The sequence below is a fragment of the Thamnophis elegans genome, chromosome 8 (assembly GCF_009769535.1).
Source record: "Thamnophis elegans isolate rThaEle1 chromosome 8, rThaEle1.pri, whole genome shotgun sequence".
Classification (NCBI taxonomy): domain Eukaryota; kingdom Metazoa; phylum Chordata; class Lepidosauria; order Squamata; family Colubridae; genus Thamnophis; species Thamnophis elegans.
The window spans coordinates 71,765,691-71,790,758 of record NC_045548.1 but is presented as its reverse complement, the minus strand read 5'-3'; the positions used below and the strand labels follow the sequence as shown (position 1 = coordinate 71,790,758).

General features: G+C 44.3%; 1 protein-coding gene across 1 annotated transcript in view; it reads left to right on the top strand.

Moving 5' to 3' along the window:
• The first annotated feature begins 1,985 nt into the window (after nucleotides 1-1,985).
• The window catches only part of NDRG1 (N-myc downstream regulated 1), a 59,506-nt gene continuing 36,423 nt past the window's right edge, over nucleotides 1,986-25,068 (top strand). Inside the window, exon 1 of the mRNA XM_032222526.1 lies at nucleotides 1,986-2,190. The gene's annotated coding sequence lies outside the window, so the exon portion shown is untranslated. The remainder of the gene's footprint in view (nucleotides 2,191-25,068) is intronic.

Below are 25,068 nucleotides of genomic sequence, written 5' to 3'. Positions count from 1 at the left end.
CTGTGGTTTGTTTGCATAGCTTCAGCAAAAATCTGGGCCTCTGTAACTCCTAAGGATTATGAATCTACACCCAATTGTGGATTATGCAGAATCGCACACTAAACTCTGGCAAAAGTTTTGTGCATTTTCTTCCTCCCACTTAACGGCATTTGAAACTAGAGTTGCCAGCATTTAGTTGAGGATATTCAGGAACTTCACCCTAGCTTTTTTCACAAATGGTGCGTTCTGCTGAAAATCAGGTAAATACGATGGAGGTCTATCTCCTCTATTCTTGCCAAAGTTTAAACAGCAATTACAGGGTTTTAATGAGGGGTGTGGAGCATTAGAGTATCTCTTCTGTGTTTGCCAGTTGTGTTTTTAAAGTATTGTAGCAATATTTTGGCAACACTGATGACACCTCCCTGTAAAGAAAAGGGTGTTTGATCCTTGAAGGATGAGTTACTTGCTGAAATCCATGTATTTCAAAATGAGAAAATTTGGTTCTCAATTCTGACTTTGTCATTACCTTCTAGAATACCTTTTTTTTTTTTACTTCTTGGACCAGCCTGCTGACCTGGGATCACCAGATGGCCTCCCATCCCAGGGAACACATATAATACACAGAGATTATCCATCCATCCATCCATCTGATAGACATGTGTGCATATATACAGTATGTGTGTATAGAACAATATGTGTATACAGGGTGTTCGTACATATAGAAACACAAACACACAAACATATCCATATATACAAGAATACAATAGCAGAGTTGGAAGGGACCTTGGAAGTCTTCTAGTTCAACCCCCTGCCTAGGCAGGAAACCCTATATCGTTTCAGACAAATGGCTATCCAACATCTTCTTAAAGACTTCCAGTGTTGGGGCATTCACAACTTCTGGAGGCAAGCTGTTCCACTGATTAATTGTTCTAACTGTCAGGAAATTCCTCCTCAGTTCTAAGTTGCTTCTCTCCTTGATTAGTTTCCACCCATTGCTTCTTGTTCTACCCTCAGATACCTTGGAGAATAGCTTGACTCCCTCGTCTTTGTGGCAACCCCTGAGATATTGGAACTCTGCTGTCATGTCTCCCCTAGTCCTTCTTTACATTAAACTAGACATACCCAGTTCCTGCAACCATTCTTCATGTTTTAGTCTCCAGTCCCTTAATCATCTTTGTTGCTCTTCTCTGCACTCTTTCTAGAGTCTCCATGGCGACTAAAATTGAATGCAGTATATGTCTATAAGAGACATAGAATATATTTATACTTGTGTTATAGTGTATGCTTGTGTGTGTGTATACACCAACACATAAACAATGTATATGTCTATCACAATGTCTATCTATCCAATAGATGGGTGTGTATATATGGAGCATATGTTTGTGTGTACACTATACATGCAAATATATCTCTATATGTCAATCAGAGATAGAAATAGATTATCTATGATAGACATGTATTTGTGTACACACACACACACACACACACACACACACACACACACGAGATGATTATCCTATCTCTATCCATCCTATCCATTTATCCATTCTCGCCTTGTTTAGCGTTTCTCAGCCTTAAGGGAATCTTCCCCTTCATTTCCAGCCAGCCCATAATGATGGACGTTCGCCTTCCTGTATCCGGAGGGCGCTAAATGTTGGGGAATGCCGCCAGTCCGGTAAAGCCGGCCCTGCACTGCGTTGCGCCGTTTCTTGCTCCGGTCGAACAACGCTCCTTTCTCGCCCCACCGACTTTCGCCTGGCTCCCCCACTTGGCCGTCTCCCCGGGACCCAGCGCCTTCCCCTCGGGCTCCCTTTTCGGGGGGGCGGGGCGGGTGGGGTGGGAGGAGCCCGAATTGGGCGGGGAGCGGCGCGCGGGTGGTCCAGCCTGTTCGGCTGGGCAGAGGCGGAGGGGGGCGTGGCCGAGGGAAACGCCCCCCTCGGAGGGCCAGGGCGTGGCCCGCCGGACCCTGCCTATAAATACTCCTCCCGCGGCGCCGGGCTGAGGAGAGGCGTGCGGGGTCGCGTGGGTCCAGGTGGTTTGTTGCGCTTCGACAGCGTCCGTTGTTCCAGACCGTTTGCGAGAACGAGGCGCTGAGGGGGTCTCCGTGCTTCAAAGCAGCCTTTGCTCTCTCTCTCTCTCTCCTTCCCAGCTCCGTGGGGTCCTCGACTCCGGGCAGCGTCTGAAAGGGCTTTTCTGTCCGCCCCGCCCCAGGTGAGAGCCGTCGCACTTTTTTACGCCCACTCCGTCGGTCTTTGAGCGAGCGGCTGCTCCCGTCGTCTGCGACCGGCTGGTGGGGAGAGGTGGGGAAAGCTCTGGGCTGTGGGGGGGGGGGGAGGAAACGGGGGTGGTCGGACTGGCTGGGGAGGATGTGAAACGGTGTCGAGCGCTGGGTCCGGTGCGCGTTTTGTTGAGTCGACCTCGCCGGGTTGTTGTGAGGGCGGGGGGGGGGAACCAAGTAGAAGGAATGGGGGGAGGTACGAGGCCAAACAAACTTGATCCCCCCCCTCCCGCCTCCCACTCTGCCCCATTCTTTCAAAAAGAGAAGTTTGGAAAAACTTTCAAAAGTTTTGCCCCCCCCCCCCCCAACTCTTCTCCTATACTGGACTTGAGCTTCTGACCCACTTCACTCCCCTCCCAAAGATGGCTTTCTTTTGCAGTTGGGCTTTTTTTTTTTTTTTTTTGCTCCCCTCATTGTTCTGCCAATGTGGACACTTGGATACCCCGAGAAGTTTGCTTGCTTTCCTTGCTTAGCGGTTAAATTTCCCGTTCATTGGAAATTTGGCGATATAGGAAGAAATGGACTAATTCAGGCTTTCCTTTAAAAAAAAAAAGCAAAGTAAATGGGGTGGGGGAGTGCCTTCTCTGGTCAGCTAGGTTTTGAGGACCACCAATTTCCCAGGATGGATTATGGGGGACCCCGGATGAGCCTGCTTGTTTTGATGGGCTGGCAGAATTTATACGGAATGGATTCTCTTTTCCTAAAGCCTGAATTCATCTCCCAGATTGCTTTGTGGGTTTGAGACACTCTCTCTCTCTCTCTCTCTCTCTCTCTCTCTCTCTCTCTCTCTCTCTCTCTCTCTCTCTCTATCCATATCCATATCCATATCCATATCCATATCCATATCCATACATTCATCTATCTATCTAGCTGTATCTATCATCTATCTATTTAACATCTATCTATCATCTATCTAAAATTGACTGGCTTTCAAAAGTTCATTCTAAGTCTTAAGTCTGCTTCCCCCCCCCCCCTCTCCCCGTCCGGAGTTGCAGAATGTTCAAGCAAATTCACCTCTTCCGAAACAATATGATGGTTTTATTTCGGATTGTCCAATTTTTGAAATGGTGGGAGTTTAGGTCAGTGTTTGGGGCAACTTAAGATGTGGCTAAGATTCCTTAATTCTGGGAGTTGAATCCATACATCCAGGTTGAGAACCCCTGATTTTAAATGACTCTTGCCTTAACTTTGAAAAGTCCAGCTGAGCTGACTTATATCAATCTGTTCACCCTGTTGAATGACAGCATAGGAGAGGAATAGCAACAGAAGTGAATATTTGTAGTTCAGGATTGAACTGTGGGGTCCTTGGTGTTCTCTGTGCTTGTTGGTTTTCCTGCAGACATTTCATTACCCAACTAAATAACATCATCAGTGCTAGAAGGAAGTGGGATTTGCTCTTTGCATATATATTTAGAGAGCAAACTCCACTTCCCTTCCAGCACTGATGATGTTACTAAGTTGGGAAATGAGATGTCTGCAAGAAAACAGCCTAGCACAGAGAGCACCAAGGACCCCACAAGTTGATTTTCTGAAAAATCAAAGTGAAAATTCCCTGAACTAGGCGTTAAGAGTTAAGATGACTAGGTTTTCTTGTAGTATTTGGCCATCTTTATCTGTTTAATAGGGTAGGAGATAGGGTGGGAAGGCTGAAAATATTCCCACAAACACGCTAAACTTGAATTAGCAAAAATGTGGTAGGTTTACATGGCATTGCTATGGACTAGCTGCTTGCCGTCTTAAAACTGTGGGTCTGTTCACACAAGGCATTGTCAATGGCTGAGTCTCTAACTACCCAGCACTGTTCAAGCTTAGCATCTTGTATAAAAAGAAAATTAAAAAGTCAGTAGGATTCTATTGCTTTCCAAACACCAGCATGCAAATATCAAGTTTCCCTTGAGTTTGTATTCAGTTTCGATCTCTGTAGTTTTCTTGGCAACAAATAGGGAATGATTTGCTGTTATTTTCTTCCAGAGTTTTTCATCTTCCCCATATAGCCTGTACCTGTAGCATTTCTTGGTGGTGTCCCATCCAACTTGCATCTGTCTGGATCCTATTAGCTTTCCCAAGATCGGCTAAGACTGTGTGCACTTTCTGCCAACAATCTTTTAGCGTTTGGAGTCCGTCGTGTGGAAATTCTTTTAACACGGCAGAATTTAAAAGTACACATTTGAGAGGAATAAACTGTTAACCTGTTAGGCTTTGCAGACAGAGGTTTTTGCATGGATTGTAATCCATTGCATCAGCTGAATAGAGTTTGAAGACAAAGCAGGGCAGATTCAAGGGTGAATCTCATAGCTTGGAACATGATTTTAAATATCTTGAACTTTTGTAAAAAAATCAGATTAGAAAGTCTTTCTAACTGTTTTTGTTTTTGTTTTGGTCAAAGGACACTTTTAATTGCAGCTGAATGATTCCTCTGGGATCTCGCTAGCTAGCCAGAGGGTGTAGTTGGATTTTTCAAACTGGTGTGGTCGCAATTTATTTCCTTGAATTGCCAAAGCTGTTGCTTAGATAATACAGGCAAAGAATCATCAGATGAGAAGATAATCCTCAACGTATGACCACAACCGAGCCCAAAATGTATGTTGCTAAGTAAGGAATCTGTTAAGTGAGTTTTGCCTCATTTAACAAATGGCAAGAGCCGAGGTGGCGCAGTGGTTAGGGTGCAGTACTGCAGGCCACTTCAGCTGACTGTTATCTGCAGTTCAGCGGTTCTAATCTCACCGGCTCAAGGTTGACTCAGCCTTCCATCCTTCCGAGGTGGGTGAAATGAGGACCCAGACTGTGGGGGCGATATGCTGACTCTGTAAACCGCTTAGAGAGGGCTGAAAGCCCTATGAAGCGGTATATAAGTCTAACTGCTATTGCTGCTAACTGCTATTTGAAGTTTTCTTGCCACAGCTGTTAAGTGAATCACTGCAATTAAGTCAGCAACCCGGTTGTTAAGTGAAACTGGCTTCCCCATTGACTCTGCTGGTCAGAATGTCACAAATGGTGATCGTGTGACTCGGGGACACTGCAACTGTCATAAATATGAGTCAGTTGTCACCAGAGGTGGGTTCCTACCAGTTCGCACCTATTCGGTAGAACCGGTTCGTCAAATCTACCGAACCGGTTAGAAGAGGTTCCACCAGTGGACCCGGAAAGCAGGCCACACCTACAGAAGAGGTTCCAAAAAGTTTTGAAACCCACCACTGGTCCTTGGATATGATTATTCTAGACTATCATGCTCATATTTATAAAACTCAGTGCCTCTGTGAAAGGTAAGGATGACTACTGCGTTTGTGGTGCAATCACAACATTGCATGTGTTGAAGTTGTTTTAACGCAAACCAAAGATGCCTTTTAACAAACAAGTTTACATCATATTCTTATGCATGCCAGTGCTGGGTGTGAGGTAATTTAAGGTGGTTCTGACAAGTGTTGTCGGCATCTTCATATCCGGTCACATGGGCAACAAGCCACTCCCATCCAGTCACATGGGCCATTCCCACAAAGGAGGCCACACCCACAGAGTAGATTCGAACAATTTTTGAAACCCACCACTGGTTGTCACGCATCCGAATGTAAATCACGTGGCTGAGGATGCATCAACAGCCCCAAGTCTGAAAAATGGTCCCTTCCCCCCCCCCAGTTCTGTTAGAACTTTGAATGCTCACTATGTGAACTGTTGTAAGTCAAGGACTATCTGTACAGGGTGACTATGACTGGGAGGGAAGTTAGGCTGTAAATCAGCAGAGCTTCTCAAGACGAAGCATGTGGGAACTTTCAACTGCATGAATTTAAGCTGCCTGGAAACCCTCCCACCACACTATGAAAAAGATGTGGAGGCTCCGGAAAGAGTGCAGAGAAGAGCAACCAGGATGATTAGGGGACTGGAGGTTAAAATATATCAAGAACGGTTGCAGGAACTGGGCATGGCTGGTCTAGTGAAGAGAAGGACCAGGGGAGACATGATAGCAGCTTTCCAATATTTGAGGGGCTGCCACACAGAGGAAGCGGGGTCACACTATTCTCCAAGGCACCCGAAGGCCAGACAAGGAATAATGGATGGAACCTGAACAAGGAGAGATTCAACCTAGAAATAAAGAGAAATTTCCTGACAGTGAGAACAATCAATCAATCAATGGAACAGAAGTTGCCTTCGGAAGTTGTGGGAGCTTCATCACTGGAAGCTTTCAAGAAGAGACTGGACTGCCACTTGCCAGGAACGGTGTAGGGTCTCTTGCTTGGGAGTGGGGGACAGGACTAGATGACCTACAAGGTCCCTTCCAACTCTGTTAATATGGACTTCAACTCAGGGTGATCATGGTGGATCAGGGATTCTGGGAGTTGAAGGGCTTACTTCTGGAAGGTCCCCAGCTGCGTTTGCATTTCCAGCTGCAGCACTAATCCCTGCCCTTGTAGGTGGCACCGGATTCTCTTGGGGTTGCATGTTCTGAATATGTGAAGAAGAATTTGCTTTTGGGTTTGGTGAATCCTTCAAGGGAGAATTCCCGGAGAGCCATAGATCCGTGTCCCTCAACCTTTGTAAGAAGAGGGTCCTGCAAAGCTCCTCACTGATTTTCTGACTTGGGAAAGATGGCCACGAGAGAGTCAGTGCTCACCATTCCCATTTCGACAGCAAAAGGTCTCCTTTGCCCTTCTTGGATAAACACATGAAACAGCTGGATTCCTCTGGCAAGTTGGGCTGGCCTTGGAAGAGGGCTAGATCTCTGTGGGAGGTTCTTCCTGCAATTGCAACAAGTTGTGGCAATGGGCTGTTCCTTGGCCCGGTTCCGTTGCTTTTGTGATGAGCTGCCTTAGGAGTTGTGCCCAGATCGTTTCTTGTTAAAACAAAAGAAACAAGTGTGCCTTAATTCCATTTCTGGAATTGAATTATCAGTGTGTTGCTCTGCTCTGCAAAAACCAGTGTGCGGAACAAAAATATTTTTATGCCTACCAAATGAGAGAAGGCGGCTTTCTATGTGCTTAAAGTTGAGCCTTTCGTATCCTGTTACTCTCAGTCCTCAAATCTCATAGATCCATGATGGCGAACCTATGGCACAGAGCCCTGTCTGTGGGCACACGTGCCATCACCAGCTGCTCTTCTGGTTTATGGCACACACGAACATGCTGGCCAGCTGGTCTTCACAGGTGCTGGAGCACCAGAAAATGGCCAAAACCCAGGCTGTTTCCGGGCATTTTTCGGGGCGTTTTCAGGCTGTTTTTGTGAAAAACAGCCCACAAAATGCCCCCAAAGCAGGCATGCATGTGGTGGCCAGCTGGTCTTTGTGGCTCCGGTGCATGCACATGCACATGTGTTCTGGTTTGGGCCGAAAAGATTTCCCATCGCTGCCATTGATCCTAGTTACTACATATTGTGGACTTGAGAGTTGTAGTTCTTACAATTTTTTTTTTTTGCTAGTCAAATGTGTAGACTACCCGTATCTAGAACTGTTTTGAGTAACTTCCTAAAATTAAAACTCAGTTATATATACCAAAACTAACCCACCAAATACAACAAAACACAACTGGTGTATGGAGAGAGACCCCCCAAAAGCTCCAAACTATGTCCTATGCCCACTATAAAAGAAGACCTGGCCCAGGTTTGGGTAAAGAACCAGATTTTCAAAGATCTCCAGAAGGTAGACAAAATGCAACCTTCTTGATTCCCAAGGAGACTGTTGGAAGGCAATGACAGAGAAGGTCATCTCCTGGGTCTCGTAAGGTGACATTGGGTAATTGGAGGGACCCAGGATAAGTCCCAGGAAAGCGCCTGAAGTCAGAACCAGAAGCAATGGGTGAAAACTAATCAAGGAGAGAAGCAACCTAGAACTAAGGGGAAATTTCCCGACAGAACAATTAAGCCATGGAAAAGACTCTCCTCCAGAAGTTGTGGATGCTTCAACACTGAAAGCTTTTCAGAAAAGATTTTGTCTGAAATGGTTAAAGATTCCCTGCTTGACCAGAGGATTGGACTAAGAAGACCTCCAAAATCGCTTCCAGCTCTGTTAGTTCTGTTAAGTGCAGTATGTTGGAGCGAATTGGGCGGGCAGATGATATGGGAGATAGCCCATTTCCCCGAAAATAAGACCTCCCCGGATAACAAGCCCAATCGGGCTTTTGAGCGCATGCGCTAAAATAAGCCCTTCCCGAAAATATTGCAACACAGCAGCAGCCACCATGCTCACCGCCTCCTGCACCTCAAAAATAATAAGACCTCCCTGAAAATAAGGCCAAGTGCTTATTTTGGGGGTCAAAAGAAAATAAGACCCTGTCTTATTTTTGGGGAAACACGATAGGTAGTCCTCAATTATCAACACCCCCTGCCATGGAGGCCTTTATAAGTGACAGCAAGCATCTTGAATTGCACCCAGAAGCCAATATCTACCTTTGCATAAATGTATCTTTGATGACATTTCATTGGATCAGACCACTTTTAGTTTTGCTTATCCTTTGTGAAGGAATTCCAAAAGAGAAATTCCATGAGTGATAGATGGCTTGGTCCTCTTCAAAAATTAAATCTTTAGGTTTAAGCAATCTAAGTTGAGAAGCAAAAGCTGGGGATAAATCGGCACACATACGTGGTTTGATACCTTGATTATCAACTTTTCTTGTTAGGCTAGCAGACTAATTAAGCATTATTTTTCCAGCAAGCAAAAAGCTCTTTATTTAAGTTGTGTTGTTCATACCCATAGATGAAAAGAAAGCCAAACTATGAAGAAATTTTAGGTGGAGTAAAACAGTTCAACGAAGAGAATTCTTTGGAATAGCGCTGAATTTCTCAGGCGCTTCATATGAGCAGATATGACTTCGGGGATATGACTTCATGTTCTGTATGTAACTTGAAGAAACCTGAAGCATGACGTTTCCAGGTGTGTGATATAGATTCTGTTCCCATAATTCTTGGTCAGAAAGGAGATTCTTGGCATTGTAACAAAGGATTCTGGGAATTAGGAGAGACCAGAGAAGGAGATTGTTTTGGTGAAACAACAACAAAAATTTCCCTTTGTGATTTCAGAAAGAAGCCTTTATTTTATTCTACATATAGGAGCCTCTCATTTCACCAGAGTGACTCTAGAAATTGCCACAGCACATATAAAAGCAAGTTACCAAAACAGCAAAAACAATTTATAAAGATATCCCAGATGAAAAATCAATCTTCAGGAAACTCGGAACCACCACCACAAAATCATTTAACAACGATAGTATATGCAGATACACAAACATAGCTAGATATAGTAGCTACTACTGCTTTCCTTCTTACATCAACAGAACTCTTGTGTTACTTTTATGATTATTACTTAGTTTCATTTAAAACAAAGGTATGTTTTCAAAGATGTATTAATCTGTGAATAAACAGTTAACTATCTAAATCTGTGCTGTTTTGAGATCAGCCAAGGTGATCAATGCTCATTCAGAAGCATCTCCCCAAAATTTATTGAGTGCTAGAAGCTGGGTTTATTTGCACGATCAATTGCTCTTCCAAAGGGTTATGACTCCATGACAATTCAGCTCCTTGTTTTTCATTTGGGCAACGGAGGCAATAGGTTTGGATATCTTGGGCATGGAAGTGCATGCTTGGATGTGGGACTGAGCATTAAAACGAGCACGGGTGCGAAATCAAGATAAATGCCATTTGGAAAAGGAGTGAAAAAAGACGCTTGTGATGAACATGGCTGACTATTGCTCCGCACTGTTGATCCTTAACTCCTGCCAGAATAAGAAATAGCCAGTTGATTTTGGCCATTGGGGCAGAGATGAACGGTTGTCTCACAAGGAATAAACTGTTATGAAACGTCCGCATTCATTCAAGTCGAAAGTTTTCCTGGGTGCTTTGGAAATCCAACAGATAAAAGGACCTCTGTGCATACGAAAGGAACAAGAGATGTCAGATTATCTCTACAACACGGCTATTGTTTCCCCTGAAAAATGACAAGGGAGCATTCTCCCATCTCTGCCCAGATCCTATCAGAGAGAGCTAAGACCTGGGTTGCACAAGGGTGAAAGCTCAGGGCCGTGTTTCGATTGGCAGATACCACTGAGGCTCTGCCCTTATCTGTAGCTACAGATATTACCAGCTTAATTGTCTTACTAGGCGATTTTTGCTGACACCAGTGTTTTAATGTGACGGATGGGAAGGAATGTATTCCTGGGAGAAGAAAATCTGTCCCGGGGAAATGGATGGCTCTGTTTTCTCTTACCTTCTTAAGCAGAATAACATAGTCTACTTGGTCCCCTGCCTATAGTAGTTACGCAAATGTGTCAGGTCCCTTTAGCATCAGAATTGTAAATCCTGGCTCTTGTGAAAGCTGGGCTTTGTACTGGTAGAAGTGAATATTTGTAGCTCAGGGTTGAACTGTGGGGTCCTTGGTGCCCTCAGAGCTTGGGGGTTTTCTTGTAGACATTTCCAGCTAAGAAACTTCATCAGTCCTAGCCTAGCCTAGCACTGATGACGTTACCTAGTTTGGTAATGAAACGTCTGCGAGTAAAGCACCGAGACCAGAGGGCACTAAGGAAGCTGCCATACATTGTGTTGTGTTTTAATTTGGTAGCCTGTCGATGTGCATGCTCAATCCTTCTGGGTCAGGATCGTGTTGTGATCAATTTTAGTAACGAAGTAATAGCATAATTTAAATTACCAATTAACAGAGGTGGAAGGAACCTTGTAGGTCATCTAGTCCAACCCCCTGCCCAGGCAGGAGACCCTACACCATTTCTGACAAATGGCAGTCCAATCTCTTCTTGAAAGCCTCCAGTGATGAAGCTCTCACAACTTCCGAAGGCAACTTCTGTTCCATTGGTTGATTATCCTCCCTGTCAGAAAATGACTCTCTCCTTGATCAGTTTCCATCCATTATTCCTTGTCCGGCCTTTGGGTGCCTTGGAAAATAGCTTGACCCCTTCCTCTCTGTGGCAGCCCCCGAGAGATCGGAAGACTGCTATCATGTCTCCTCTGGTCCTTCTCTTCACTAGACAAGCCATGCCCAGTTCCTGCAACTGTTCTTTGTATGTTTTAGCCTCCAGTTCCCTAATCATCCTGGTTGCTCTTCTCCGCATTTTTTCTAGAGTCTCAACATCTTTTTTTATAGTGTGGTGACCAAAACTGGATGTAGTATTCTACGTATGGTCTTCCTAAGGCTTTATTGAGTGGTATAAGTGCCATAAGGAACTCCAACAGTACCGAATCAGGCATGTAAAAAGGTCCTGTTAGGCTGAATCCAGACGTGTGTGTGTGTGTGTGTCCCAGCCCATGCAGCCACTTGCTTTAACAACCTGTCCCCTGATTGGCTACATCACCAATTGGAAAAGCAGTTTTGTACAATGCTTTGCTGAAGTTATCCTGAATCCGACCCTTTTGAAACTTTTCGGGAATGTTGAGCACCTGCAGTTTATGTAAGTCTCAGCATTTCAGCCTCAGGCCTTCCTGGTGCCTTCTTACCATTCCTTGTGGATGAAATGCAAGTTCCCAACTCTCCGGAGGGCAGCCAGGAGACGCTTGTGCTGTGTTCTCGTGCAATTTTTAATTATGGTTGAAGAGCAGCAAATGGCTTTTTTTTAAATTACAATTAACATCACGCTGCAGATCTTACCTAACTCTTGCAACTTCAACTTTGACCCGCCTGGGAAAAATTTAATCGGGTGGCCTCCTAGACTGGAACAGGCAGAACTTACTGGCGAGGTTAAAGGAGTTTGATTAATTTTGCGTTTGTTGAGCAAGAAAATTGTGACGTTTGGACGCCGTGGCTGCAGTCGAGTTAAAAGAATGCATGAGTTTTATAGAATCAGATGTACAGATGTGGCATCCTATCAAAAAAAAATTCATACTTTGGACATGTCTTTGCAGAACTTCATATTCTATAAATGAAGCTACCCATTTTTGGTAGCTTGAATTTTTTTTCATACAATATTTTTCTCGTGGCTAGTCATGAATCAAAAATAAAAATTTAAACAAAGCAAAACGAGAAATTTTCCTGCTGATTTCTGTGACTTTGCTTACCAGAATGGTTCTTCCCCAACTATTTTACTACACCACACACGGCACAATTTTTGTTGTGTTCCAATTGTGTTGGGATTGAATTCCCGAACCGTCTCCATGATGGCTGTGGGATCCTACTTGTCTAAAAGTTTTCCAGTTGAGAAAGTCTTGATTCACGATCATATCTACTATAAAAAAGATGGGAAACCAGGTGGTGCTGTAATTCCCATGTTGTGAATGTGAAAGATTGTGTCACGGCAGAGATAACATATAACAGAATTAAAATCATCCCAGGGTTAACGCCAACAGAGGAAGGTTCTGCTTCTGGGTGTTTTGGGCCAGTGTTCATTGAACTAAAATCTGGGTTAATCTGATTTGCAAATCAATGACTGGAAATAACATTCGCTGTAGGACTGGGAGCTTGGGACCCTTATCTTCCTTTCAGAAGCGTGGAATGCAGGATAAAACTATTTGCAATCTGTTAATTATGTGGGCACCTGGTGGCTTTTGCAGACTTCGGATCTCTGCTGGATGGGATGAGATCAGATTTCTGACCCCAATCATTGAGCAAATATCACCCAACAGAAAGTCCGGTGCTGTACTTCTAGGGCTGAGATCAAGGACATTTGGTTTCAAACCGTGGCTTGATGTATTGCCTTGATTTGAGAGTTTACGTCTGTGATGGCAAACCTATGGCACACGTGCCCAAAGTGGCATGTGGAACCATGTTGCCTGGCATGTGCGGCATCGCCCATTCCTCTTCTGGGTTTCCTGCATGCATGTGCGTGCAACGATCATCTGATCTTCATGTGTGCAGCAGTGCCGTAAACTGGAAAAAAGTGGTCTTCTGATTTCCGGCATGACCATGCATGCTGGCCAGCTGATCGTCGCGCATGCATGTGCGATAGTAACTGGAAGGCTAGCTGGCAGGGCGCATGTGCATTCCAGAAACTGTAAGTTCATTTTCCAATGCACACATGCCCCCTGGGCAGTTCCCCTTCCAGGTTGTGGCTCAGACGAGCGCATTTGTGCATGCGCTCCCTTTTCGGCATTCCATCAACGTAGAGAAATCTTGCTTCATAACACAAATGCGCCCCCTTCTCAAGACACCATTTTGTATCTGGTTTTTAGATGATCCATCTTGACTTCCTCGAAGAAGCGGGGGAGGGAAAGCTAGATTTCGCAAGCCTTAACGTCGACTCCTCTACGCTGGTTAAATATAGCGTAGACTAGGGTGTTTCTCAACTTCGACAGAATGCTGGCTGGAGAATTCTGGAGGTTGAAGTCCACGCGTCTCAATGATTGAGAAACACTTGCGTGGTGACCACGGTTTGAGAACTGGAATTTGCCTTAATCTGGGTTTGATTGCGCGCTCTCTCTCTCTCTCTCTCAAGGCGAAGAGATAGCATAGTTTGACAATGCTCTTAAAGCCACTGATTTCAGTGTGTCCCGGTTTATTTAGCCGGCCTCAGGAGAGACGACCAAATCGATGTGGCTTCATTTGACTCTAGGTAGAAAGGCCTCCTTGCCCAGATGTCCACGTGACAGGCAAAGTCCTTAATTTTAACAGGGCTTTTGAACTTTGCCCAGAGAAGGAAAATGTGCTGATCAATTTCACCCACAGCCAGAATTGTTTGGTGCAGTGGGTGCGTTCAGGCTCATTAAACCTTTGCAGCCTGCATCTAGGTCATGTTTACAAAGGTTAGAAAGTGATATTTGCTCACGTTGGCCCAAGGAGAGCTTGCACTGAGATATACTCCTGCTAAGAGAATGGTTTGGCATTTTTCTCTCAACAGAGCAATGCGGAGTCTCTGTAAAGCGGTTGGGTTTTAGAGGAAACACCGAGGCTGCTAAAATGAACTCACCTTGATTAATTCAGAAAGAGAATAGACTAGAATTGTTGGAAGAAATGTCCTTCTGGATTCAATTGTTGAAAGAAATGTCCTTCTGGGTTCGGCTCCAAGTGGCAAAAAAGGCACTGGAGACATGGAGGCTGCTTGGAAAGATGGTTTTAATGATGGACAGGACCACGTGACTTGAGTCCTGAACAGAAAAGGTGATCACATGCTTCAATGTTAGTGGAGAAGAGAAGGGAGACTGAGATGCTGAAAGTCCCTGGTTTTATGCCCTCTCTGGCCTTTGATCTTGATCTTGTATTCTGATTGGTTGTCAGACTCCCATGGGCCCATGCAGGGGCAACTCTCTAGGCTGCGTTTTGAATGCAGGTTTGGTTGAGTTCTCAGATGCCATGTGGAGAGTTGGGTAAAGGGCCAATATTATCATGCCTTAATCCCACCCCCCTGGAGCTGAAGGGGAGAACTCTTTATTATGTAAAGGGACTGGCTTGGCCACCTTAATGGCCCATTGACAAAGTGGGTGGGGGCAGGAAGCTGCAGGGAGCTACTCTGTCTTTTTAAAACATGTTTCTTCCTTTTCACATTCAGGGAAATATAATATTCTGCCATTTCAATATTTCCTAGGATATTTCATTTTCCTGGGAGAGGGCTGGTGTGGTAACTTTCCACAGTTCCAAGTGGGGAAAAAGACACTGGAAACATGGAGGCTGCTTGGAAAGATGGTTTAATGGTGGACAGGATCACATGGCTTGAGGTCCTGGGAGAAAAGGGAAGCGATGATGAGAGTGCCTGGGTTTTATGCCCTCTCTGGGCTTTTGAAGTTGAGCTTGTATTCTGATTGGTTGTCAGACTCCCATGGAACCATGCAGGGGCAATTCTGTAGGCTGTCCTGAGTCCCAAGCTTGGATGATTCTTGCTGGGTGATGATGTAATGAAAGGACTTTGGGATTCCTATTATGGCTCTGCCTGAAGAAGGTAGACCTTTGTTATGTAGAATAGACTGGCTCAGCCCTTAATGGCCCATTGACAAAGGTGGGGGTGAGTTTCCGCCTCCCTTTTTAGGGGAAATATTCTATCCTTTTAATATTTCCTAATATATCTCATTTTTCTAGGAAAGGGGTGGGTGCTAACTTCCTATAGAATAGAATGGAATTGGAATTCTTTATTGGCCAAGTGTGATTGGACACAAAGGGGTCTTTGGTGCATATCCTCTCGGTGAACATGAAAGGAAGGAAGGAAGGAAGGAAGGAGAAGAAGAAGAAGAAGAAAAGAAGAAAGAAAGAAGGAAAGAAGGAAAGAGAAAGAAAGAAAGAAATAAGGAAAGAAAGAAAGAAAGAAGGAAGGAAAGAAGGAAGGAAAGAAAGAAGGAAAGAAAGAAGGAAAGAAGGAAAGAAAGAAAGAAGAAAGAAAGAAAAAGGAAAGAAAGAAAGAAAGAAAGAAAACACTTTCATCAAGAATCATAAGATGCAACACTTACTGATAGTCATAGGTGACAAATAAGCAATCAAATCATACCAGGAAACAAACAGAATAATATAAATTGTAAAAATACAAGCAACAATGGTTATAGCTTGTAATAGCTTGTAAAAAATAATACTTGTAAATATCAGCGGTCTGACCAAGTGCAAGTAGTAAAGCCCCTTCTGCACATGGAGAAAGAGGCTGGTTGCTGCAGAATGTGCTCTGCATTGAGGTTGGTAAACAGAAACCAACTGCAGCTAAATTTGGCCAAAGTCTTCAGACTTATTTCTAATCCAGTGTGCTTTTTTTCTGCTTGAAATTTATTCCATTTTGTAATAATCTCTTGGTCTGCCTTCTGACATTAAAGGTGGTCAAGGCAATTGGCAATTTTTTTAAAAAAATGGATAAATGCAGCATCGATAGCCCAGATTGTTGAGAGCATATAACATTTCTGCTGTTTGATTGTGTTCCTAAAGTCTTAAAACTTCTGTTTACTAAATGTTGCTTGCTTTTCAGTTCCTTGATAAGACTTTTCAATCATTAAACAACTTCCTGACATCCAGACACACACACACACACCCCTCAAAAACCATAAAGCCACCAAATATTTGCCATTCTCTTTGGAGGCGAGAGTTTAACGCCCCATCCACCCCAAGAAGGTAAACTAAGAAATCTTTTGATGCATTTGAAAAATTATTAAGAGTTAAACACTTTCTGAAAATGGATTCCATCAAAGATGAATGGACTTTGTGTCAGATGCAGAAATCAACACTGGGAAACAATGGACTTTTGTTTATTTCCCTAGAAGTATCAGCAGTACAGAGCTTAAAAGGTGGCTGTTTTGGGAGAGTCCAAAAATTCTGCATGTATAAACTGCTATTTATTAGGTGTATGGGTAGAGGTAGAACTGTTTTGTTTTGTTTTTTTTTGCATTCTTCTGTCTTCTGTGTCCCTCATAAAAGGATACAGTCCTAAAGAAATATTATTTAATTGCAGAAAAAATAAATAGATTTGCACTGTAGTGTGTTAACCTGGAGGCAGATTTTTTTTTTAAAAGAAGAAATCAGATGTTTGGAAGATGTTTTATTTAGCATGCTACGAATGGGATTTTTTTTTAGTCCAGGGCTGCCTTGGGCTCCAAAAAATTATATTGCAAGCAGCAGACTTCAGCGAAACTGTAAATTGCACATTTCCTGCTTTCTTTGGTAGAGTTCCTTCCCTCAAACAATTATGGTGGGTGGCATAAAGAAACAAGTTAGGACTTTAGGTTTTTTTTTTTAACTTTCTTTTCAACCCTCTGGGTTGATTCAAGGAAACATGTTTATTATTAGACCTACCACCACTTAAACCTCTAAATAGACATGATCCTTGGCTCCATTTAGAATAGAATAGAATAGAATAGAATAACAGAGTTGGAAGGGACCTTGGAGGTCTTCTAGTCCAACCCCCTGCCTAGACAGGAAACCCTATACCATTTCAGACAAATGGTTATCCAACATCCTCTTGTTCAGAAAGGTATGGTTTTATTAAAAGTCAAGGATATTGCAGTAGTGCAGGGATGTCAAGCTTGATTTCATTGAGAGCTACATCAGGGATGTGTTTGACTTTGGGGGGGGGCATGGTGTGTGTGGGACCAGGGTGGGCTTGGCCAGCTCGGCGTCACTGGTGGTCCGAGCACTTTGCCAGTGAAAGCGGGCTCCCGAGTTCCGTTTTCGGCTGCAACTGCCTCCTGCAATCTCATGCCAGCAAAAACGGACCTCCGTTTTTGCTGGCAGAGGCACTGCGGGCCAGATCTAAGCACCCCGTGGGCCTTGAGCCTGACACCCCTGCAGTAGTGCATAGCCAGAACTGAGAATTGTGCGCCAAAATTCCCAAGTTCAGCTTTTCTCCCTCCCTTAACTGCCTCCCATCGCTGACCACCCCATGACCAATCAGGTTCAAGCAAGATGTTTTCAAAATGGTCATTTCAAGCATAGGTTGGTATGCAGCTACCTTCTTCTACCAGCCGGGTGACCTTGAAGCAGCACCTCGGGGAGATACAGCCGTTACTTTTGCTTTCCCCCTTCCCATCCCTCCACCCCACCCCAGAGTCTATGGCAGACTGTCACCACGAAGCACAAGGAAGTGTGAGGTGATAGCCAATATTTATATTGTTTTACTTTACGAGTGATCTTCTGTTGCTTTAATCAAAATCAAATCCAAACAGAAATGATTTCCAATCGTATATGCAACATGGAGAATATTAATAAGCGACCTCTTCAGAAGCATCTTATAACAACTGCTCTAATAACTAAATTTTTGACTGATCTTCTAAACTGACTGAATCAACCGAATCTTATGAACCAACAACTAATGAAGGAGAGGTGCAACCTAGAACTAAGAAATTTCCTAACCATGGGAAAAATTAATCGATGGGAATGGCTTGCTTCCAGAAGTTTTGGGTGCTCCATCACTGGAGGATTTAAGAAGAGACTGGACAGCCATTTGTCTGGAATAGTATAGGGACATCTGCTTGGGCAAAGGGTTGGACTAGAAGACCTCCAAAGTCCCTTTCCAACTCTGTTATTCTGTTATCATAGGGAGCATTGCCAGAGCATACTTGCTTCCAAATACCCTCGCACTAACCCTGTATTGTGGGAATTCTTAAGGGAAAGGACATTTATTCAAGTTCAGTGGAGTCTGGGGAGCATGCCATAAAAGCAAATAAAAACATTAAGCCAAAGAGAGAGCCCAGCTGAACTAACCTTGTTCTTGTTGTTAGTTGCAAAGTCGTGTCTGACCTATTGCAACCCCATAACAATATTCTTCCAGGCCTTCCTGTCCTCTACCATCCTCTGGGGTCCATTTAAACTCACACCGGCTGCTTCAGTGACTCAATCCAGCCACCCCCTTCTCTGTCATCCCCTTCTTCTTTTGCCCTCAATCGTTCCCAGCGTGAGGCTCTTCTCCAGTGAGTCCTTCCTTCTCATTAGGTGGCCAAAGTCTTTGAGTTTCATCTCCAGGATCCGGCCTTCTAAAGAGCAGTCAGGGTTGATTTCCTCTAGGACTGACCGGTTGGATCGCCTTGACGTCCAAGGGACTTGCAGGAGTCTTCTCCAGCACCAGAGTTCAAAGGCCTCCGGTCTTTGGCGCTTAGCCTTTCTTATGGTCCAACTTTCACAGCCATCCATTGCAACTGGGAAAACCACAGCCTTGACTATACACACTTTTGTTGGCAGGGTGATGTCTCTCTGCTTTTTTGTATGCTGCCTAGATTTGCCATAGATTTCCTCCCCAGGAGCAGGAGTCTTTTAATTTCTTGGCTGCAGTCCCCATCTGCGGCGATCTTGGAGCCCAGGAAAATAAAATCTGTCACTACCTCCATTTCTTCCCCATCTGCCAGGAATTGAGAGGGCCAGATGCCATGACTAATTTTACAGAAAGCAAAAATTAAACAAGATAGGGACCTACACCAACCATAATACATACATCACCTCCGAGCCTGGGAGCAAAGATACAGAGTAAGCAGTCCTACAGGTAATTCTGTCCTCAAGTCATCTACGGCCATATTAAGTTATTACTACAATTTGAGTGGCACCTAGACACAAACTGATATCCAGTTTAAATAAACATATTCAAATATATATTAAACACTATCTGATAATCCGGCGCTGCCTGCCCAGGTATTTATCCCAACCCTCCTTCCATGAACGTCGCTGCAATTTCTAATGTTGGATTTCCCCAGAGGGAGCCCCCTTGTGGAGTACTGTGAAGCCATTACCATGGCAACTCCACAGCGCTGGACAGTAGAATCCATTTTAAGGCAGTACGGTAGATGTCATTTTAAGGCACAACAGGCTGTATCTTAACAGAACACACACCCCCGAGGGATGTTAGGGATTTCTTACCCCCACAGTATTTATTTCCAGAGAGTAAGTATTGTTCGGTCATTATATGAACTGTTGCAAGTCGAGGACTACCTGCATTCATTAGCTCTGCAAAACAAAAATGAGGTAGCACCTTCTTGACTCAGATCTTAAGGGAATTTAACAGTAGAAAATGAGTGTCTACCTTGGTGCTTCCCAACCTTGACAACTTTTAAGGGGTGTGGACTTCAACTCCCAGAATTCCCCTGGTTGGTTGGGGAATTCTGGGAGTTGAAATCCACACCTCTTAAAATTGCCTTCTCTACTATTTTGTCCAGATCTCTCATTTTGAAAGCAGCCAGGAATTAGGCGCATTAAGCCCACACTTTGTGTCACCCTCCTTGCAACCCCTTTGAAAAATGCCCAGAAAACCCACCCAGAAGGATGTTCAACAGGTCAGGAGGGGGTGACCTCGCTGCCGAAGGCTTTGCTTTAGCCTTGCCGTTCTCCTTGCCCTGCGGGAAAACAATTGCGGCATAATTAATGCCCATTCTCCGTAAGGAGCGTGACAGAGTCAAGCGTTAATCCTTAACGAAACAGGGCAAGAATTGTTATTTAATGAGATTGAAGCCGAGGGAAGCTTGCTAAGGCTGTGGGAAACATGATTATGCTACAAGGTTTTTTGGGGCCCTTGTGAGATGGCTGAAGGGAGAGGAAATGGGTCTCAACATTTCACGTTGTGATATTTTAGACAAAGGAGAGCCGCTTGGGCTGTATATAAATGTAGCGCATCGGCTGATCTTTAGCAATTTAGGATTTACATACCGCTTCACGGTGCTTTTCCAGCCCTCTCTAAGCGGTTTACAGAGTCAGCCTGTTGCCCCCAACAATCTGGGTCCTCCTTTTATCCACCCCAGAAGAATGAAGGTTGGGTCAGCCTTGAGCCTGGTGAGATTTGAACTAGTCAGCAGAAGTATAGTCTGCAGTCCTGCACTCTAAACACGTGGCTCATGAACAAATACAATTTAAAAACAAATACAATGACAATGTTGGAGCAAGTTTATAACTGGATAGGAGACCACCAGGCCATCACAGAGTTGGGAAGTTTTTTTTTTTTTTTTTTTAAAGTACAGGTAATCCTTGATCCCAAGATTTCTATGGTTAAGCAAGACAGTTAAATGAGTTTTACCGCCTTTCTTGCCGCAATTGTTAAGCAAATTGCTGCCATTGTTAAAAGTTAGTAACACTGTTGTTAAGTGAAGTCAAGTTAGTAACTGGATGGGAGACCACCAGGCAATCATCACAAAGTTGGGAACTTAAAAAAAATATATACAGTATACTGGTAGGTAGTCCTTGACTTACAACCACAATTGAGCCTGAAATTTCTGTGGCTAAGCAAGATGGTTGTTAAGTGAGTTTTGCCCCATTTTATGACCTTTCTTGCCACAGTGGTTAAGCAATAGCAATAGCAGTTAGATTTATATACCGCTTCATAGGGCTTTCAGCCCTCTCTAAGCGGTTTACAGAGCCAGCATATTGTCCCCAACAACAATCCGGGTCCTCATTTTACCCACCTCGGAAGGATGGAAGGCTGAGTCAACCTTGAGCCGGTGAGATTTGAACAGCCGAACTGCAGAACTGCAGTCAGCTGAAGTAGCCTGCAGTGCTGCATTTAACCACTGCGCCACCTCGGCTCTCTACCGAGGAGATCATGGTAACACAGTTGTTAAGTGAGCTTGGCTTCCGCATTGACTTTGCTCGTCCGAAGGTCTCAAAAGGGGAAATCACGTAACTCTGGCACACTGCAACCGTCATAAATATGAGTCAGTTGCCAAGGGATTGGATTTGAATCGCGTGAGCAGGGGAATTCTGCTATGATCGTAAGTGGGAAAAACGGTCGTAAGTCCCCATTATGTGGGCTTTATTTTTCTCAGTACTGTTGGTAATTTTGAATGATCACTGTTGTAACTCGAGGGCTACCTGTAGAAGGAAAGCATTAACAGGTCACTTCTATACACTGTTGACAAAACGTCATATATTGATCTGTCGAGGGTGTTTTTAACCCCGCTTAAGCCATGTTTCGACACGTTTGTGTTGGGCACAGTTTACATTTTACACATTAGGGGAGGATGAGTCATTTTGGGCAAGGATCCAATGTGGTTGCCCTGCGTGTGGAAAAAGTCAGGATTTTTTTTTAAAAAAAATCTTTCTTTATAGCGGGAAGTTTGTTTTGCATTTTCTTTTTTAAAGGACAAAAAGAACATTGCATGTTCTTTACTGGGCTTTTTGCGTTAAAATGGCGGGAAATGGTGCAGCAGTTGCGTTGGGAGGCCAAAGGCCGAAGCTGGCAGCCACTCCCGAATATACTGCATTGCAGACAATCAGCTTTGCAGCTGTGAGAGAGAAAAAAGATCTGTAGTATATAATTCAAGCGATTTCTTTCCTGCGGTTAGAAATGAATGGCGAAATCTCCTGATCCTTGGGAGGATCCAGAATAGAATGGGAATAGGAATAAGAATAGAATTTTATTATCTCTTGAAATGTACTCTAACCAGCATGCATTAAAATGAAATTTCGTTGCATTCCGCTCTCAAAAGATAACCATTATGCATATACACACACATGTGACATAGAGAGACATCACGTATATATGGCGGGAGGGAGGGGGGAAGTATTGAATTGCTTAAGAAATGGATCATTTTGAGCTTGCCCAGCTGGGCTATTCTCTTGGCCCTCTGTGATATATCATCTCCCCCTTTGCTCAGGAATTACTGTATTTTTTGGAGTATAAGACGCACCGGAGTATAAGATGCACCGGAGTATAAGACGCACCAAGATTTTGAAGAGACAAATTTAAAAAAAAAACGTTTTTGCACTCTGCAGACCTCCTAAAAATGGCCCGTTTTGGGGGAAAACAGGTCTTTTTTCCAAAAAAAAGGGCAGGTATAGCCTTTAGGAAGCTTGTAGAGTGCTCTTGGGGGCTGCCCCCCCTAAAATGAGCAAAAAAGGCCATTTTTTTCCAAAAACGCGCCCGTTTTTTGTCAAAAAAGGGCATGCGTAGTCTTTAGGAGGCTTGTAGAGTGCTCCTGGAGGCTGGGGGGCAAAAGCCCTGTTTTCACTTATTTCTGCCCTCCTCAGCCCCAGGAGCTCTCTAAAAGCCTCCTAAATGCTATGCACAGCCATTTTGGTGAAGGGGCGGGGTGTCGGGAGGCAAAAAATGCTGTATTCAGTGTATAAGACGCACCCAGATTTTCAGCCTCTTTTTTGAGGGAAAAAGTTGCGTCTTACACTCTGAAAAATACGGTAAATAAGCAAGCCTTGCTTGCTTATTTAATTCCATTCCCCAAATGTTTTGGGGGAGTTCCCTCATGATGCAATCTGTAAAGGCACCCTCAAAAGGTGGGGCATGGTGTGATCTGCCTGGGCTGACTACCCAGATTCATGCAGGATAGCAAGTCATCTTTTGCTTGAGCAAGGTTTGTTAATCAAGCCACCACTAGTTGGATTCATGCACTGTTGTCAGCAGTTGGCACATCACTGGGGCTGCTTGCACCACAGAAACAGAATCAAGAAGCCACCATTCTCTTCGTGCAAAACATGGATCCTGTTCCGAAGCGCAAAGCATGTGTTTATGTGATGGCTGTGGGCTGTTCAGCTGAACGTTGTTCGGCACGGAAAGCTGCTTAAGCGAACAGGTCTGGCACATAATTCTGAGTGTTGCACCCACCGGTATTATCCAGCATGGACACCTCCACTCTGTTAGCTGGGATTCTGGAGGGAGGAAGTGGTGGACACATAGGCTGTAACCTTCTGCATCCTGCAGATGCCTAGACTTGGACATTCAGCTTCCAAATCTGCAGGTCAGGTTACATGGAGGCCAGAGGGAATGGCCATGAAGGAAGGAAGAAGAGCTATTACTAAACCAGATAAGAGAAGCTAGTGCCCAATCCAAGAAAGTAACTTGAGAAAACATATCGGACAAGCCCCTCCCTAATTCACACAAAGATAAAGAGAGGAAGGAGGGAAGCACATTCAGAATAACAAAGTTGGAAGGGACCTTGGAGGTCTTCTAGTCCAACCCGCTGCTCAAGCAGGAGGCCCTATACCATTTCAGACAAATCACTGTCCAATCTCTTCTTTCAAACCATGAGTGATGGAGGCACCCACAGCTTCTGGAGGCAACTTCTGTTCCATTGATTGATTGTTCTCACCCACAGGAAATGTATCCTTAGTTCTAAGTTGTTTCTCTCCTTGATTAGTTTCCACCCGTTGCTTGCAAGGTTCAGCTGCTATATCTCTTTCAATCAATAAAGGGATGCCTGGTCCACATTGGCAGCTATGCCTTTTCATGCTTTCTTGAGAATCGTCCCCAGTTTGAAAGGGCTAAACTGAGCTACAGATGTGCCTGTCTCCCTGAGATGCAGAAGGTAGCAAATGACTTTTGCCCAAAGCGACATGCTCCGTGTGTGTGTGTGTGTGTGCACGCACGTGTGTGTGTGCGCGTGTGTGTGTGTGTACCAGTGGTGGGATTCAAATAATTTAACAACCGTTTCTCTGCCCTAATGATTTCTTCCAACAGCCAGTTCACCAAACTGCTTAGAAAGTTACCAACCGGTTCTCCCGAAGTGGTGCGAACCGGCTGAATCCCACCACTGGTGTGTACGCTTGTGTGCACGTAAACGATGGGCGTGCAGCTTCTCTTTCCATCAGAAAGGCGAACAGGAGAGAACAAGTTGCACGTGGATTTTTTTTATTTAAAAAAACCTATTTCTTATTTTATGAGGTATTCTTATGCAAGGGGGGGGCGGGGGGTAGGAGTCTTATCTTGTGTACGTGCTCTCCATATTAGTCACAAGCTGAATTTACAAGGCATGCATGTGATTTATATTGCCGGAAACAGCCGTGAGGGAACTCTGCCCTTGGGTTCTTTGAAGGTGCCTGAGCTCTGGGTCGTTTCTCGGTGTGGCCTGAACTCCCTCTGGAGGCAAGAGATAAGTCGGCAGACGGGAGCCATCCGTGCGGTCAATTCTTCACTCCTCCTCCCCTCCCCGTCCTTTTATGATGAGACGGAGGTTTTTAAGAAGAGACTGGACAGCCGTTTATCTGAAACGCTATACAGGGTTGGACTAGAAGACCTCCAAGGAGGTTGGACTAGAAGACCTCCAAGGTCCCTTCCTATTCTGTTATGACTAGGGTTTCATTCCCACCCACCCCTCTTTAGGAAGGAAGGAAGGCAGACTAGATAGCTTGGCTTAGTTTAACGAAGCATAAACATTTTTTTTTTTTTTTGTCGAAGAAGAAACCCTTATCAATATTTCTAAGCATGCTTAATTGACGGGATCCTGTTTTGGATGCCTGAATCAGTCCGACCTCCGGATGGAAAGGCTACTTTGACTGTTTGAAGGACAACTAATGAGAGAACTTGTCAGTTGACCCCAAGCTGGCTGCGGCCGGATGTTCATTATGTGTTTTGCAAGTCGACCAACTTGTTCTGTGAGGCTTCCAGACCCCCTGCTGTAAAACAGTAGGAATACAGTCCCTCCCCTGGTTTCGTTCCTTCATTTTATGTGATTTACTTGAAGGAATTGACATGCTCAGCTCAAGATTTAAGATAGATTGACAGAGTTGGAAGATACCTTATAGGTCATCTAATCCAGTGGTCTCCAACCTTGGCAACTTTAAGACTTGT